The 15,564-nt window shown below is 39.2% G+C and overlaps 1 protein-coding gene across 10 annotated transcripts in view; it reads left to right on the top strand.

Annotated features, from left to right (window-relative positions):
- Window positions 1-15,564, top strand: part of OPHN1 (oligophrenin 1) — a 426,354-nt gene that overhangs the window by 88,455 nt on the left and 322,335 nt on the right. The window lies entirely within an intron of this gene.

The following is a 15,564-nucleotide window of genomic DNA, read 5'->3' as shown; positions in this document are numbered from 1 at the left end:
GGGTATATGAGCAGAGCATGCAAGACAGTTGCGTAGGTACACACATGGCAGTGTGCTTTGCTTTTCTTCTCCCCTTCACCCACATTTGGCATTTCTCCCCAGGCTATCCCTCCCCACCTCCCCCTCCCACTGGCCCTCCCCTTTCCCCCCAATAGTCCACAGTGTTTAGTACTCCCCTTTCTGTGTCCATGTGTTCTCATTTTTCATCACCCACCTATGAGTGAGAATATGCGGTGTTTCATTTTCTGTTCTTGTGTCAGTTTGCTGAGGATGACGTTTTCCAGATTCATCCATGTCCCTACAAACGACACAAACTCATCATTTCTGATTGCTGCATAATATTCCATGGTGTATATGTGCCACATTTTTCCAATCCAGTCTATTATCAATGGGCATTTGGGTTGATTCCAGGTCTTTGCTATTGTAAACAGTGCTGCAATGAACATTCGTGTACATGTGTCCTTATAGTAGAACGATTTATAGTCTTTTGGATATATACCCAGTAATGGGATTGCTGGGTCAAATGGAATTTCTATTTCTAAGGCCTTGAGGAATCGCCACACTGTCTTCCACAATGGTTGAACTAATTTACACTCCCACCAACAGTGTAAAAGTGTTCCTTTTTCTCCACATCCTCTCCAGCATCTGTTGTCTCCAGATTTTTTAATGATCGCCATTCTAACTGGCGTGAGATGGTATTTTCAAGTTCTCTAGTGCAGCCCCCTGTTTTACTGATGAAGGAAATGGGGTCCTGAGAAGGCCCAAGGTCACATAGCTGTAAATGGTAGGGAAGGTACTAGTAGGAGCCTCAGGCCTCCAGTACTAAAAGACACTGGAGAATATATTAGGCGGGGCCACAAGGTAGGTGAAGAAGAAAGACTTGGGATACGTGTCTTTTCCTCTGATATATTATAGCATCTGTCGTATTTGCAAATGTGAGGAAGTCCGCAAAAATAACATTTGCTTCTTACACTCTAGTTTTATGTTGTGTATACACATGAAGGATTGTCACAAGGTAGGTAAACAAATTAGATTCTTTCCCCAGAATAATTCTCTGCAGAGAAATTGAGCTTGCTTTTGTCAGCTTTTTATGATGAACAAAATTTGGGGTATATTGATTTGGGGGCTGTAAGTTCCCCTTGTGAAAACAGTAATATTCTTAGCAAAAACACTTTGCAGAAAGCCGTTGGATTTGGTGGAAAGAGGTCTGTCCTGGGATTAAATACTGATCCTGCCAGAAACTTAAGGTAGATAATTAATAGGGACCTTTTCCCTCTTCCAGCCTCAGTTTCCTGTTATGTAAAATTAGAGATTACATTTGTTCCTTTCATGGGTTTTCCTGTCTTGATATCTTACTTTCTAAGGTCATTTTTTTCAGCTTTGTGCTGAAACAGTCAGTCCTCCCAGCTACTTGCTGTATTCCAGAAGAGGCCCCCATTCTCTCCTTATTGCCTAATTAGATTGTTGTATACTATAGACTGATGGACATGCTGTGCTTTTCATTTATGCAGATGCCTTGGTTTTCTCTTGGATTTCCCAGTTGTTTTGCTTCTTGTTGACTTATCCTTGGACTCAATTGTTATTTGATACAGCCTCTTATTAATAGAAGTTTGTCTTTTTGGTTACTTCTCTCTTCAGTTCGTCAATTCTGAAAACTGTCTTTTCATTCAGTGCTCAAAAGACACCACTCTTATTTCATTTAATCTGAGATGCCTCCAAATATAACAGTATGTGTATTTCAAGGCCATGCAGTTTGTATCTGTGCTGATAGTCTCTGTGGTTTCTTTAAAAAGGACATTCATTCGTTCATTCATTCATTCATTCATTTATTTGAGACAGAGTCCCTTTCTGTTGCCCAGGCTGGAGTGCAGTGGTGCGATCATGGTCCACTGTAGCCTCAACCTCCCAAGCTCAAGCTATCCTCCCACATCAACCCCCTAGTAGCTGGGGCTACCAGTCCACACTACCATGCCTGGCTAATTTTTCATATTTTTTTAGAGATGGGGTTTCACTGTGTTGTCCAGAGTGGTCTCAAACTCCTGGACTCAAAGGACCCACCTTGGCCTCTCAAAGTGTTGGATTATAGGCATGAGCCGATTTACCCAGCCAAAAAGGGCATTTATGTATTATTATATACTATTATAACATTCTTGTAGAAATTTTGGAAAATATTTTTACTTGTAAGCATAGTTCTTGTTGAATTGTATCCATATTTGAATATATATATATGTGTGTATACACATATATATATGTGTGTATGTTTCCCAGGCCGGAGTGCAATGGTGTGATTATGGACCACTGCAGCCTCGAACTCCTGGGCTCAAGCAATCCTACCACCTCAGTGTCTTGAGTAGTTGGGACTACAGGCAAGTGCCACGATGCCCGGTTAATTAAACAAACTTTATTTAAGAGACAGAGTCTCACTATGTTGCCCAGACTGGTCTTAAGCTCCTGGGCTCAAGAAATCCTCCTGCCTCAGCCTCCCAACGTGTTGGGATGATAGGCCACCACACCCAGCCATATATATATGTTTTAATGCAACTACCTAAAAATGCATGGAAAATAAGAAAAACAAATCTTCAGAATGATACCACAGTATTTTAACCACTTTCGTAATCCATTCAGGCTGCTACAACTAAATACAATACACCGAGTGGCTTATAAACAAGAGAAATTTATTCTTTACAGTGCTGGAGGCTGGGAAGATCAAGATCAAGGCACTGGCAGATTTGGTGTCTGGAGAGGGCCCTATTTCTGCTTTGCTTTCTTGTTGTACTCTCACATGGCAAAGAGACAGTGTGCTGGTCAATTCTACTTTTTTTTTTTTTAATGGAGTCTTGCTCTGTCACCCAGGCTAGAGTGCTGTGAAGCAATGTTGGCTCACTGCAACCTCTGCCTCCTGGGTTCAAGCAATTCTCTTGCCTCAGCCTCTCAAGTAGCTGGGATTACAGGTGTGCACCACCATACCTGGCTAATTTTTATATTTTTAGTGGAGATGGGGTTTTGCCATGTTGGCCAGGTTGGTCTTGAACTCCTGACCTCAGGTGTTCTGCCCACCTTGGCATCTGAATTCTCCATGGGGTTCCACCTTTATGACCTCTTCTAAATCTAATTATCTCTATTGAGGGTTTAGGAATCGAACGTATGAATTTTGGGGGGATATGTTCAGTCCATGGCAATTGCTATTAATATTGTGGTATATCTCATTCTAGTTAAAAAATAATATAATTATGGCATACATACAATTTTGAAGTTTTTCATTAATGACAGCTCTCAATCTGGTCTCATGAAAGGAGGGTTCCCAACTCCAATGCTTATGGCTGGAACCCATGCTATACCTGTCTCTCAGTTCAGGCCATGGAAGCTTCTTCCTCACTCAAGACCATATCACCAATGTGCAGCCTGAGACTTTCCAAACCGGTAGCTGCTACCTGTGCTGGCTGCCAGGTTCCCATGAAGCCCACCATGAACTAGGATCAGGAATGGTCTCCTTCTATCAGTGCCCAGGTGTGGGACTGTGTGCAGGTCACTTCCTGCTGCCATTTCTTGTCACAGGCTCCTGACTGATCCCGAGATCTAATCCAGGTCTTGGGAGGATCAAAGAGCTTCCCAGTAGCCTAGATCGCTTTTTGCCTGTAGCCTAGATTATTTTAAAATAATTGCAGATATATAGAATAGTTGCAAAAATAACACACACAATTCCTACATAAACTTTATATTTTTCACCAACTTTATATTCTTCATATGGTAACATTTCCTACATTTTTCTTAATCATTCACCCTGTACTTTATTTTTTTCTGAAATGTTTCAGAGTAAGTTACAGACATGATGCCCTCTTACCTCTACATACTTCAGAGTGTTTTCTATAAGTAATGACTCTTTCCTGCTCCCTCCCTCCCTCCTTCCTTCCCTCTCTTTCTTCCTCTTTCTTCTTTCTTTTTCCTTTTTTTTAAAAAATAGGGAATCACTTTTGCCTAAGCTGGAGTACAGTGGTGCAATCATGGCTCACTGCAGCCTTGACCCCCTGGGGCTCAAATGATTCTCATGCCTTAGCCTCTTGAGTAGCTGGGACTACAGGTGTGAGCCACCACATCTGGCTAATTTTTTTTTGTGTGTAGAAATGTGGGTCTCCCTGTGTTGTACAGGCTGGTCTTGGACTTGTGGACTCAAGTGATCTTCCTGCCTCAGCCTCCCAAAGTGTTGGGATTATAGGCATGAGTCACACTGCACATGGCCAAAATAATGCCATTTTCTTATATAAACATAGTACAATTATGAAAATCAGGAAATGATTATTGATGCAGGCTATTTTATGTACATATGTGTGTATGTGCTTAATTTTTTTGAAACACAGTCTCTGTTGCCTAGGCTGCAGTGCGGTGGCAGGATCATGGCTTAGAGCAGCCTTCACCTCCCGAGGCTCAAGTGATCCTCCCACCTCAGCCTCCCTAGTAGCTGGGACTACAGGTGTGTGCTACTACATCTGACTAATTTTTGTATATTTGGTAGAGAAGGGGTTTTGCCATGTTTCCCAGGCTGGTCTGGAACTCCTGGGTTCAAGTGATCTGCCCATCTCAGCCTCCCAAAGTGCTGGGATTGCAGGCATGAGCTCTCAGATGATACAAGACTATTTTCTAATCTACAGACTTTATTCAAAATGTACCAATTTTGAGGTTTTGAAAACAAATTTCATTTTGTAAAACTCACCTTCACTGAGATTTTGCTATGAATTAAGTAATCTCCATTTTTGGACTTTGAGAGAATTATTTTTTGTTTTGGTATTTGTTTGAGTAATGCTATGTGCATTTTTGTACATACAGGTTTTTAATCTCTTTTCAAATTATTTCTTTAAGATATCCATTTCTACTCAGGGTTGTTGGTCAGAGGGTATAAACGTTTTGATGACGTTGGTAAGCTGAACTCCATTCTCTTGAGAGGAAGCTTACACAATGTGTGAAAGCAGAAGTATTGGAATGAAACAGACTTTGTTTAAAGTCCTGTTTGTAACACTTGCCAGCTGTGTGATCTCTCTCAAGCGTCTTCCACTTTCTGAGTGCTTCTTTCTTTATTTGAAAAATGGAAATTACAATTTGTACCCTGCAGAGTTGTTTGAAGTTTAAATGAGAAAAATTTATGTAGTACAAAATTAGCACATTATGACAATAGGTGTTATGATTTTCTCCTCTTGGGATTGTAAATTCCAGGAGGGCACAGATGTTGACTGTCTTGATCTGTATGTTGTCTCTGGCACCTAGCACAATACTTGGTGCAAAGTAAGTACTGAAGAAATATTAGTCAAAAAGATGAATGTCATAGACTATAATATAGTACCAGCAGTAGTTTTTAAATTCTATGTGTTTTCTTGCAGTCCTATAAGCATAGAATTTCATCAAGAAGAAAACCTTTCTGCTCTCTGCTATTTTAATGTGTTCTTTTCTGATTAGCATTTTATGTTTTCATTATCTTTTTTTAATTTTTATTTTTTGTAGGGGGCATCTCACTGTGTTGCCCAGGCTGACCTCAAACTCCTGGGTTCAAGTGCTCCTCCCCACTTGACCTCCCACAGTGCGGGGATTACAGGTCTGAGTCACTGTGCCTGGCCTGCTTTTATTATTTCTTTTTCTTTCTTTCCTTTTTTTTTTCTTTTAGAGACAAAGTCTCACTCTGTTGCTCAGGCTGGACTGCAATGGTGCGATCTTGGCTCACTGCAACCTCTGCCTCTTGGGTTCAAGTGATTCTATTGCCTCAGCCTCCTGAGTTGCTGGGATTACAGGCACCCACCTCCATGCCTGGCTAATTTTTATAATTTTAGTAAAGGTGGGGTTTCACCATGTTGGCCAGGTTGGTCTCGAACCCCTGGCCTCAATTGGTCTTCCTGCTTTGGCCTCCCCAAGTGCTGAGATTACAGGCATGAGCCGCCACTCCTGGCTATTATTTTTTACATAAATTTTACATATACATTGGTTAGGGCTTCTTTTGAATGTGCCAATGAGAAAGTAGCCATTGGTTGGTCAATTAAAAAGATGGGTTTTTCATAGACGTTCTATCTTTCCTTTGTTAGAATAAAGTTTAAACAGGTTCAGTGTCAAACAAGTTAAACTACACATTTTACCTTTCCAAAAATGGCGTTGACCTGGCCTAAGGGTTGATACCTTTGGATAGTTCCCACATTCTTACATCATTGCTAACACTTACTAAATTGATAGGATGGTTATAACAGTGCTTTTGACACTTACATGTGTATATGAATCACGTAGGATATGTTAAAATGAAGACTGATTCAGCAGATCTGGAGAACACACTTTGAGTAGCAAGGCTATACACTAGTCTTGAAGGTGAAAAAGTGAGAGAGATCAGTAGTTACATCGGGTTGAGGGATCAAGGCAGGGTTCTTTTTATTTCAGGATGGGGATTACTTCAGTGTGTTCATTGGTCCAGTGAGTTTATAACTACTCTGTTCATTTCTGAGTCACAAGGGCTATTCAAGACATGGCAAATACTGCTTTTCTGTCTGTACACAAAGGACTTCCATGTCCATTGTTTGAGTCAGTGTTTGTTTCACAGCCTTTTTTTCATTATCATCCCCTTAAGGAGCCTTTTTAGATATTCTTATCTTCATTGCAACCCACATCGATTTTTTTATATGACAGTTTTAATGAGACATAATTCACATCCATACAAGTCATTGGTTTCTATTATATTCAGAGTTGTGCAACTATCACCACAGTTTTAGAACATTTCATTACCTAGTGAATATACCCATTAGCAGTCCCTCCTCATTTTCCTTCAAGCCCACAACCACTCATTTATTTTTTATCTGTATAGATTTGCCTTATTTTCTTTTCTTTCAATTTTTTTTTGAGAGTTTTGCTTTTGTCACCCAGGTATGCCACTGCATCTGGCTAGTTTTTGTATTTTTAGTAGAGATGGGGTTTCACCATGTTGGCTGCCCTGGTTGTCTTGAACTTCCGACTTCAGGTGATCCACCTGCCTCACCCTCCCAAAGTGCTAAGATTACAGGCATGAGCTACTGTGCCCTGCCTTTTCTTTTTCTTCTTCCTTCTTCTTTTATCTTCTTTGTCTTCTGAGATCTCACTCTGTCACCCAGGCTAGAGTGCCTTGACATGAACTTGTCTCACTGCAGCCTTTACCTCTCGGGCTCAGGTGATCCTCCAGCCTCAGCCTCCTGGGTAGCTGGGACTACAGGTTTGCACCACCACACCTGGCTAGTTTTCTATTTTTTATAAAGATGGCATCTTACCATGCTGCTCAGGTTGGTCTCAAACTGCTTGGCTGAAGCAATTCTCCTATTTTGGGCTCTGAAAGTGCTGGGATTGTAGATGGGAGCCACCATATCCAGCCTGATTTTTCTATTTCATATAAATGGAATCAAACCACATGTGATCTTTTATTACTGCTTTCTTTTACTTTTTGAGTGTAATTTATTTTTATTGTATATATTTGTATTCATTTACTTTTAAAACATAAAAGTAGAGAGAATAGTATAATGAACTTGATGTGCCTATCAACCCTCTTCAACACTTACCAACTTATGGCCACTTTTGTTTTATCTGTATACCTATCTACTTTCCCTTTTCCCATTGGATTATTTTGAAGCAAGTCTCAAATAACATATTACATTGCCATATTTACCTCACAAAATAAGAACACATCACACCTAAAGCAATTTAAAGTCTTTTCTTGGCTGGGTGTGGCAACACATGCCTGTAATCCCAGTACTTTGGGAGGCTGAGGTGGGTGGATTGCTTGATCCCAGGAGTTTGAGACCAGCTTGGATAACATGGTGAAATCCCTTTTCTACAAAAAAATAGAAAAATCAGCCCGGCATGGTGGTGTATGCCTGTAGTCCCAGCTATTAAGGAGGCTGAGGTGGGAGGATTACTTGAGCCCAGGAGATCGAGGCCACAGTGAGCAGAGACTGCTGCTGCACTTTAGCCTGGGTGACAAAGTGAGACCTTGTCTCAAAAAAATACTAAAAATTAACTTTTTTCCTTAATAAATAAAGAATAAATATGAGAATTTTAAAATTTGAAAATCAGGAATCAAAGTTCATATAATGCACCAGATTGATATATTTCGTTTTTCTTTCTCTTTTTTAGATAGGGTCTGGTCGTGTTACTCAGGCTGGAGTGCAGTGACACCATCATGACTTACTGTAGCCTTGACTTCCTGGCTCAAGTGATTCTCCCACCTCAGCCTCACGAGTAGCTGGGACAACAGGCTCATGCCACCATGACTGGATAAATTTTTACATTTTTTTTTGTAGAGACAGAGTTTCCCTTTGTTGCCCAGGCTCGTCTTGAACTCCTGAACTCAAGCGATACACTTGTTTTGTTCTCCCAAAGTGTTGAAATGACAGGTGTGAGCTACCATGCCCTGCCAATATGTTTCTTAAATCTGTTTTAAAAATGCTACCTCTTTTTTTCCTACAGTTTTCTTGTTGAAAAAATCGGTAGTTTGACCTATTCTGCATTTTAGTGATTGTCATTTTACATGTTCCCCTGTTTCATATATAGATATATTTATTTATAGCTAGCTAGCTAGATAGATAGTGTGGTTTTCTATTGCCTGATACAGGAGGTACATAATATCTGGTTATTTCCGTTTTTTTTCTGTGATTTTGAGATTTATCAGTGTTTGTAGAGGTTTTCAGCTTGATCTTTGCATTATGAAATTTCCCATCAGCTTATCTTTCACCTAATGGTTTTAGCAGTTATTGCTTAGATATACTATTTAATTATGGGTTGCAAAATGATGATATTTTAATTTTATTGTTACAACTTTATTTTTTATTTTTATTTTGCAGTTAAAAAAAATGTTTGATTGAGTTGAGGCAGGCCACATGGTTCTTCTTCTTCTTTTCTGAAACAGAATTTTGCTCTTGTCGTCCAGGCTGGAGTGCAGTGGCGTGATCTTGGCTCACTGCAGCCTGTGCCTCCTGGCTTCAAGTGATTCTCCTGCCTCAGCCTCCTGAGTAGCTGGAATTGCAGGTATCTGCCACCATGCCTGGCTAATTTTTTGTATTTTTAGTAGAGACAGGGTTTCATCATGTTTGCCAGGCTGGTCTTGAACTCCTGGCCTCAGGTGATCCACCCACCTTGGCCTCCCAAAGTGCTGGGATTACAGGTGTGAACTACCACACCCAGCCGTTTCTTTATTTTTAAAACTACTTTTTCTCTTGTTTCTTGTGTTTTGGGTATCATACCTATGAAATCATTGCTTAGTCCATGGTCATGAGATTTATCCCTATGTTTTCTTTTAAGAGTATTATAGTTTTAGATCTTGTATTTAGGTCTGTCAACCATTTTGGGTTAACTTTTGTGTACAGTGTGAGGTAAGGTACAACTTCATTCTTTTGCAGGTAATACACTTTTGTGCCAGCACCATTTGTTAAAGAGAGTATTCTCTCTCCACTGAATTGTCGAGACACCTTTTTTGAAAATAAGTTGACCACAAATGTGAAGGTTTATTTCTGGATTCTTAATTTTATTTTATTGATCTATATGTTTATGCCAAGACCACATAGTCATGATTACTGTAGCTTTGTAGTAAGGTTTTAAATTAAGAAGCGTGAGTTCTTTAACATTGTTCTTTCTCAAGATGGTTTTGACTATTTTTGGTCCCTTTAATTTCCATATGAATTTCAGATCACCATGTCAACTTCTGTCAGAAAGACAGCTGGCATTTTGATAGACATTGCAGTAGAGCTGTGGAACAATTTGAGGGAATATTTCCATCTAAACAACATTAGGTGTTCTGATACATGAACATGGAATGCCTTTCCATTTATTTACGTGTTCTTTCAATTCTTTCATCAGTGTTTTGTAGTTTCCAGTATACAAAGTTTGCATTAATTTGTTAAATTCATTTCTAAGTATTATTTTTCAGGCCATTGTTCGTGAAACAGTGTTCTTTAGTTTTGCATTGTTTATTGCTAGTGTATAGAAATGCAGTTTGTGAGCCGAGTGAAATGGCTCATGCCTATAATCCCAGCACTTTGGGAGGCTAAGGCAGGTGGATCACTTAAAGTCAGGAGTTTGAGACCAGCCTGACCAGACCAGTGGCACATGCCTATAATTCCAGCTACTTGGGAGACTGAAGCATGAGAATCACTTGAACCCAGGAGGTGGGGGGTGCAGTGAGCTGAGATTGTGCCACTGTACTCCAGCCTGGGTGACAGAGTGAGACTGTCTCAAAAACAGAAAAAGAAATACAATTGTGTTTGTATTGATTTTATATCCTGAAACCTTGATGAACTTGTTTATTATTTCTAATCGTTTTTTTTTTTTTAAAAAAAAAACTGGATTCCATTAGATTGTTTTGTAGACAAACTCATGTTATTGGCAAATACATAGTTTTATTTCTTCCTTTCCCTTCTTTTCTTTGCCTGTGTCTTGATTCAGATCTCTAGTACAGTGTTGACTGGAACTGGTGAAAGCAGACATCCTTGTCTCCTTCTTGATATCATGGGGAAAGTATTCAGTCTTTCACCGTTAAGTATCAGGTTAGCTGTGTGTTTTCTATAGATTTTCTTGATGAGATGGAGGAAGTTTCCTCTTATTCCTAGTTTGTTGAGTGTTTTTGTAGTGAAAGATTTTGGACTTTGTCAAATACTTAATCTGCATCTGGTGAAATGATGATATGGCTTTTCTCTTGTATTCTATTTATGTGGTGTATTACATTAATTTTCATATGTATACATTTTTTTTTCAGACAGGGTCTCACTGTCACCCAGGCTGGAGTGCAGTGACACAATCAAGACTCTCACTGCAGCCCTGACCTCCTGGGCTCAAGTGATCCTTCCACCTTAGCTCCCAAATAGCTGGGACTACAAGTGTGTGCCACCATGCCTGGGTATTTTTTTATTTTTTGGTATTTTTAATAGAGTAGGGTTTCACTATGTTGCCCAGGCTGGTCTTGAACTCCTGAGCTCAAGGGATCCTCCTGCCTCAGCCTCCCAAAGTGCTGGGATTACAGGTATGAGCCACTGCGCCTGGCATTTTTTTATATGTTGAACCAACATTGCATTATTGGCATAAATCCCACTTTGTCATTATGTATAGTCCTTTTTATATGTTTCTGGGATCAGTTTGCTGTTTGTTGTTGTTGAAGGTTTTGTTTTTATATTTATATGTATAAGAGATTTTTGTATTTAGATTTCTTGTGGTTAGTTTAATATTTATGTTAGGGTAATACTGGCCTTACAGAATGAGTTGGGAAGGTTTTGTATGTTGTGTCTTTATTTTGCATTTACCTGAAAATATTTTCTAATTTGCTTTGTGATATCTTGTCTTACCCATTTACTGCTTCACGTTGTTCATCTTCCACATATTTGCAAATTTCTCAATGTCTCTGTTATTAATTTCTAATTTTATTCCTTGTGTTCATAAAACATACTTCCTATGATTTCAGTTCTTTCAAATTTATTGATGGTTGCTTAATGAAGTAGCATATACTCTATCCTGGAGAATTTTATTAGTGCACATGAGAAGAATGTGTGTTCTGCTATTGTTGGGTGAAGTGTTATATAGAAGTTTGTTAAGTCTAGTTAGCTTTTCATATTTTTGAAGTCTTATATTTCTGAAGTGTTGATTTTTTGTCTAGATTTAACCATTATTGAAAGTGAGTTGTTGGCTGGGTATGGTGAGTCTCGCCTGTAATCCCAGCACTTTGCGAAGCCAAGGTGGGCAGATAACTTGAGCTCATGAGTTCAAGACCAGCCTGGGCAACATATTGAGACTCTGTCTCTTTAAAAAAATAAATAAAGAAAATGAATCATTGAATTCTTCAATGTCTATTGTTGGATTGTCTATTTTTCCCTTCAGTTTTGTCATTGTTTGTTTTATGTATTTGGGCTCCAGTGTTATGTGCATACATGTTTATAGTTGTTACATCTTCTTGATTGATTGGTATCATTATAAAATGTCCCTCCTGATTTCCATTGTCATTTTTTTTGGTTTAGAGTATATTTTGTCCTATTCTAATATAGCCACTCCAGGTTTCTGTTACCTTTTTCATATTAGCTTTTAACTTATTTGTGTCTTTGAATGTGAGATGTGTCTCCTGTAGACTGCATACAATTGTCTCTTTAAAAAAAATCCAGCTGGGTGTGGGGGCTCATGCCTGTAATCCTAGCAACTTAGGAAGCTAAGGGAGGAGGATCGCTTGGGGTCAATATTTTGAGATCAGCCTGGGCAACATAGGCCTTGTCTTTACAAAGAAAAACAAAAATCAGGTTTCCACTCACACTACTTTGTATTGTTTAATGTATTTCTGTTCAATGTTATTATTGATATAGGTGGATTTACATCTGCCATTGTGGTTTAAAAAATTTGTTTTATGCCTTTTTCGTTGCTGTATTCCTCCTTAACTGCTTTATTTTGCATTCAGTGCTGTTATTGTTACACATATTTTATCTGTAATATTTAGAAATCCAACAATACATTTTTATAATAATTATTCTAGAGTTTTTATAACTTTTAAAGAAGTTTATGGGTAAGAATAGAAAAAAATTGAAAAAGAAAAACAATGAACATACAGAAACAACTTAAAAAAAGAAGTTGAAAGAAGGGAACAAGCGTACCTTTATAGTGTTTTTTATGGTAACCTTTTTGGGTATGATTTCTGGTTCTTTTCATTTGTTTTTGTGGGTTCATTTTACCATTTTGTGTCATTTTCTTACTTCATAATAGCTTTGTTTGTTTGTTTTGTGACAGAGTCTCACTCTGTCACCCAGGCTGGAGTGCAGTGGTGCTATCTTGACTCACTGCAACCTCTTTCTCCTGGGTTCAAGCGATTCTTCTGCGTCAGCCTCCTGAGTAGCTGGGATTATAGATATGCACCATCACGTCCAGCTAATGTTTTTGTATTTTTCATAGAGATGTAGTTTCACCATGTTGGCCCGGCTGGTCTCGAACTCCCGACCTGAAGTGATCCTCCCACCTCTGTCTCCTGAAGTGCCAGCATTACAGGCGTGAGCCATGATGCCTGGCCCATAATAGCTTTGTTTTAATTCACTTTTGTGATTATATTGGAAAATAAATTTTCTTTAGCTATGAGTTCTCAAATACACACACACACACACACACACACACACACACACACAGTTTAATGCAATTGCTTTTTACATCATTTAAGAGAAGAAAGAAGAAGATATGTACATTTATACTTTTTCCTTTTTATGTTTTGAGACAGGGTCTTGCTCTGTTGCCTAGGCCAGAGTGCAATGGTGCGATTTTGGCTTACTGCAACCTTGATTTCCCAGGATCATGACAGTCTTCCTACCTCAGCTTCCCAAGTAGCTGGGACTGCAGGCATGAGCCACCACACCCAGCTAATTTTTTAAATCATTTTTGTAGAGACGAGGTCTCAGTCTGTTGTCCAGGTTGGTCTTGAACTCCTGGGCTCAAGCAATTCTTTCTGCCTCGGCCTCCCAAAGTGTTGGGATTACAGGTGCGAGCCACTATTCCTGGCCTATACTGTCTTTAATGATTATAGAATTTCCTTTACAAGAGATCTCAGTTTTAAAAACATTAGTTAATTACCTTTTTAGCAAGTATTTCTGTGAAAGAGAGATCTCAGTTTTTTATGTGAATTTGAATTACTCTCTGTGGTCACCTGCTTTGAGTTTGAAGAAGTCCTTCAGTATTTCTTGTGAGTCCACTAGCAAAGGAGTCTCTCAGTAGAATCTGGGAGATTAAAATCAGCATCTTTGAGGGTACAGCCTAGGCAATGGTAGTTTAAAAAAATTGTATCATGTTATTATTTTTATTTTTTTGAGGTGGACTCTCACTCTTGTGCCCAGGCTGGAGTGCAGTGGCATGATCTCTGCTCATTGCAGCCTCTGCCTCCCCAGTTCAAGAGATTCTCCTGCTTCAGCCTCCCAAGTAGCTTGGACTACAGGTGTATGCCACCACGCCCAGCTAATTTTTGTATTTTTGGTAGAGATGGGGTTTCACCACGTTGGTCAAGCTGGTCTCGAACTCTGGACCTCAGGCAATATACCTGCCTTGGCCTCCCAAAGTACTGGCTTTATAGGCATGAGCCACTGTACCCGGCCAATTCTGATAATAAACCAAGGACTATAAACACAGGGTTAGATGAGTTCCAGGGACTCATGTAGCTCTCACATTGTGTGACACTGTGGATAGATTTCTTAGTTCATGTTTAACCACATATTTGTAGCATATTAGTCTGGCATAGGACTGTGGTTCTCAAAGCTTTGTCCCTAGAAAAACAGCATCAGCATCTCCTGGTAAAATGTTAGCAATGCAAATTCTCAGGCACCACTCTACATGGAGTAAATCAGCAATGGACATTCCTGCAAAGGACACAGCAGTATGTGTATTAACAAACTCTGTGTCTCCATGCGATTCCATTGCAATGTAAGTTTGAGAACTACTGGCATAAAGAAAGAGCATTGTGAGCTTTAGGGTCTGAGGACTTCTTATGAGTCTTGGAGAGGTATAAAGGGCCAGCTCTGCGGTTATTTTGAGCAACTTACATATTTTCACTGAGCCCCTTTTTTCTTTCTTTCTTTTTTTTTTTAAGGGAGAAGAAGAATATTTGCTTTTTCTGAACTCAATGATTGTTGTGAGGCTAGACCATTTATGTCAAAGCCCCTTTGTAAACTGCTAAGCACATATGCACACAGGAGTCATTGTGAGCAAGGGAACTACAATTCATCGAACATTTATTCTGGGACAGGAACTTATGTTTATTTATTTATTGAGACATGGTCTTGTTCTGTCGCCCAAGCTGGAGTGCAATGGCGCGATCTTGGCTCACTGCAACCTCTGCATCTTGGGCTCAAATGATCCTCCTGCCTCAGCCTCCCAAGTAGCTGGGACTACAGGCATACACCACCATGCCTAGCTAATTTTTGTATTTTTTGTAGGGACGGGGTTTCACCGTGTTGCCAAAGTCTCAAGCTCCTGGACTCAAGGGATCCTTCCACCTTGGCCTCCAAAAGTGCTGGGATTACAGGCCTGAACCACTGCACCCAGCCTGGAACTTTATATTTATTATATTATTTGATTCATAGCCACTCTACACATAGTGAAATAGTTATTTAGAAATCCAATTTAGTTTTTGAATTGTATTGAAATTTATACATTGAAATTCAACATTGAAATATAATTACCTAAAAATCAGCTACATCAAAAATCTAACTATATGGAAATTCTTCTGTATCAAAATCTAAGTATACAAAGATCAAATTGCATCAAAATTCAGCAGGAGAGCTAGGAGAAAAATGGTGTTTATTAAAATACTAAGAGCATTTTGCTGCACTCTCCCACCTCCTCAAAACAAAAGCTCAAAATCTTGTCCTGTCATACCAGTAGCTAAAGCATGTTAACACTTAGCTCTTACACTAAGCTGGTTACTTCTTTGACTTAGGGGAAGTTATGCTTCCTTACTGGATTGGACTTTAATCTATTTTAAAATTAATGGTTTTACAAAAATAAAAGCTTTAAAATATTATCCTTACCTTAGTCTGTTTAAAATGTGCTGTTACAGCTTGGCATAGTCGCTCACGCCTG

Source organism: Callithrix jacchus, chromosome X, assembly GCF_049354715.1.
Source record: "Callithrix jacchus isolate 240 chromosome X, calJac240_pri, whole genome shotgun sequence".
In the NCBI taxonomy this organism is placed as follows: domain Eukaryota; kingdom Metazoa; phylum Chordata; class Mammalia; order Primates; family Cebidae; genus Callithrix; species Callithrix jacchus.
The sequence above is the reverse complement of the archived record's forward strand: the minus strand, read 5'-3'. Positions and strand labels throughout refer to the sequence as shown.